General features: G+C 49.2%; 1 pseudogene; it reads right to left on the bottom strand.

Moving 5' to 3' along the window:
- Window positions 1–2,297: 2,297 nt before the first annotated feature.
- On the bottom strand, window positions 2,298–3,182 carry LOC116078388 (annotated as a pseudogene).
- Window positions 3,183–3,487: the final 305 nt, after the last annotated feature.

Here is a 3,487-nt window from a genome sequence, read left to right as displayed (position 1 = left end):
ATATTCAAGTACACTGTAGCTATCTTCAGACACACCAGAAGAAGGCATCAGATCCCATTCCAGATGGGACTACTGCTTCCCTAGTAATGGAATTCCAGATGTGAGCCACCATGCCCAGCTCCCCATTATTACCTCTTTTATTTAAAATTTGACTGGAGAGATGGCTCAGTGGTTAAAAGTACTGGCTGCTCTCCCAGAGTCCTGAGTTCAATTCCCCGCAACCACATGGTGGCTCACAACCATCTGTAATGGGATCTATGCCCTCTTCTGGTTTGTCTAAAAACAGCTACAGCATACACATATACATAAAATAAATAAATCTTAAAAAAAAAAAAAAAGAATACCTCATGGAATGTCATCCTCCAAGAACAGATTCCGAGGGTCTCTGATCCAGGCACAAATGGCCAAAGTGTTACAGCTCTCAGAAAGGAAGCCCTTCGAAGGGCATGTAGCCAGAGTCTTAGGTCTTGCCCACTACTGCGGCAGTGCCAATGCCAGTGGCAGGGGTGGTAGCATCAGGAATGGCAGGAATATGAGCCCAGTCTTCCTGCTGGGTTCAAGGTCCAACAATGAATGCTTTGAGAGAGAAAACTCTTCCCCAAAGAGTTTCAGCTCTGTAAAACAGCCACTCTCAGAAGATTCCCGGTGAAGTAACTTGTGCACTTTCTTCCATGTGGATAAGGACTTTATAAGCATTGAGGCCTTGGGTGGGATCCAGGGGTATATTCCCACCGGCTCAGTCTGAGATGCTAATGATGCTCTACCAGCATGGGGAAGGATTCAGGCGTTTTCCCTACATGGTCCTCTCATGGTCAAGAGCAGGTAGGCAGGGAGGAAGCTCCAGCCAGTCTCAGTTCTGAGTTTCCCAGGATTTGGGCTCACTCAACCTTGCCAGTTCTTCTGTTGGTACATGGTCCACTTGCCCCACAATGGAAGGTCATGGGAGTTTCTTTTCTAACAGTTTTATTTGATGTGTGTGCCATTTGTGGGTAAGCATAATGTTATCATGCACTGTGTAAAGGTTGTTCAAGTGTTTCTCTGCTCTTGTATCTTGTTGCAATCTGGACATGACATTGTAATGCTTATACCAAGAACCTCCTGTCTCAAGTTTGTGTAAACATGCTCATCACTTATTCTCTGCCTTGTCAATAAAAGCTGGAAAAGCCAGTAACTACCGGCAGCAGAGAGAATAGGGCAGGACTTCTGCCAGCCAGGGGAGGAGGGAAGAAAAGGGGGAAGAGAGTGGTCCCGGAGAGGGATCATGGGAGAACACACCTAAAGCCCAGAGAGCCAGACCAATACTAAAATGCAAGTATCTCAAGGATTTTGGCTGGGAGGTAGCCAGGTAAGATTAGAGGGTTAGAGTGAATAATAATACCTAGATATTGTGGTTTAAGCTGAAATAAAACCTAGGTTCCCTGTGTTGTTATTTGGGGAACTAGCTAGGACAAAGAAAACAGTTTCTATATTAATTTACCACATACTTTTTTTTTCAAGGTACAAACAGGGTTTATTTCACACTAATATATCACCTGGACTTTTTGTGTCAAATAAATAGAAATTCTCTTTAAATAACCATCTCCTCATTTTGCATCTAGACCAGGAACAAACAGGAGCAATTCTTAGTACATCCAGGGGCCATGAAGCTTACAGAGAGGCAGACAGCAGGTTATAGGTCACGTGGTTGGAGGCCCTCAATCCCAGGCCGAAGGGCCTGACGGGACAGACACGAATTCTCTATTGCTTCTGCGGAGAAGCCCCTTGTAAAGGCAGAAGAGAGGAGGGTGAATAATTCCCAGAAACAGTAGCAGAGGGGTAGTAGGGCTTCCTCTCTGCCAGCCACTGGAAGCACGGAGTAAAATCCCTGGAAGCAACAGAAAGAACAAGGGTGGCTGAGCAAGGGTGGCTGTGTATTGTCGGTCTGCTGGGACAGAGGATCTTCCAGGGCCAGGCGCACAACAGGGGTAAGGAATGTGAATGCGGCTTCACAGGGCCTGTCGACATGGCTGGTCTTAGGAGCCCAAGAGATGGAGAACAATGGTCACCAGGCTGAAGGGACTGGACAGCAGTGGAAGAGTGGCCAGAGAGTCCCTCTGTGTGTGTGTGTGTGTGTGTGTGTGTGTGTGTGTCTACTATCATGAGGAACAAGGGGTCATCCCGTGTTCCTGCAAGCTCCAGAGATGGTAAAAGGGAAGCTGGGTAGCAGAGCTGTGAGCTGAGCTGGGGCGGGAGCTGGAACTTGGCGCTCAGAGGCCATGAGTTCCATCTATCAGGGCTAGCTCCTGCTTACTTTATACTCAAGCCTGGGGAAGAACAGGGCCCTCCCTGGCCTCCAGGAAACCCAAATGCAGTTCTATGGGAGGCCCAGTAAGGGGTCTTCGGGAGGTGGGTAGGGTCTCCTGGGGGGGGATAGTAGGGTGGTGGGGGAGGCCGGCTTGTGGGCATGTAGACATTGTGTGGGTTGCACGGGTTGTAATAGGTGCTGGCAGCGGCTTCTGCAGCCTTGGCCTCAGCTGCAGGAGTAGAGGGAGCATAGGGGTCACTGACAGAAGCCTCCATAGGCCCAGGATAAGGTGGTGCCGGGGGCTGTGCATATCCCATGGCCCTATCCATCATGGGAGGTCCTGGATAGAACTCGGCGGGGGTGGAGGGTGTGCAGTGGATAAATCTAGCCAGGAGGGCAGGGGTACATTCCATTGGCGACTGGCAGGGGAAAGACATAGGCCACGCTGGGCATGTCAGGGTACCCATAGGCTCCGCTGGGGATTTCACCTCTGGACGCTTGAGATGCCACCTGGAGCATCCACTGCCCAAACTCAATGGCGCCCCCTGCTGTGAAGGTCAACTTGTAGGAGGCAGAGCCTTCCCAGCCACCTCCTGCTTCAGCCTTCACTGTTCGGGTAATGAAATTCGCACCAAACACCTGCTGCTTGATCGCACCGTCTTTCATCAGGTAAATGGGGATCATGAGGGACTGCATGGCCTCCTTCCCCTTAGACAGAAAGATGACCCAGTACGGAGTAAGGTAGACGGTGCCTTTCTTGGTCCCTTTTAAGGCTTCTGGCACATTCATGCCGTTGAATGTAAGTTCCACATGATCATAGGACATTAAGATGCTCTTAGTGTTGTTGACGATCACTGATCACTCTGCCGCCCTCTGAGTGATTCTTGTTGAGCGCCATAGTCTTTTTCACAGGGGTCCTGAGACTTGGCCCGACTCTAGTCTACCACACACATTTATATTTAAATTACCATTACATCTGTGGGAGATTGTAACTGGATAGATGAGTAGGCATCTCACTATCTTGTTGATAGTAACAAATTTTCCAAGTGCCAGTTGTTTTTCTTGAGATTGGTCATTTGGGATAAGGCACTATGGCTAGGTTCATTAAGAATTAGGTTCCATGCTGGGCAGTGATGGCGCATGCCTTTAATCCCAGAACTTGGGAGGCAGAGGCAGATGGATTTCTGAGTTCGAGGCCAGCCT

The sequence above is a fragment of the Mastomys coucha genome, unplaced genomic scaffold, assembly GCF_008632895.1.
Source record: "Mastomys coucha isolate ucsf_1 unplaced genomic scaffold, UCSF_Mcou_1 pScaffold5, whole genome shotgun sequence".
Taxonomy (NCBI): domain Eukaryota; kingdom Metazoa; phylum Chordata; class Mammalia; order Rodentia; family Muridae; genus Mastomys; species Mastomys coucha.
The sequence above is the reverse complement of the archived record's forward strand: the minus strand, read 5'-3'. Positions and strand labels throughout refer to the sequence as shown.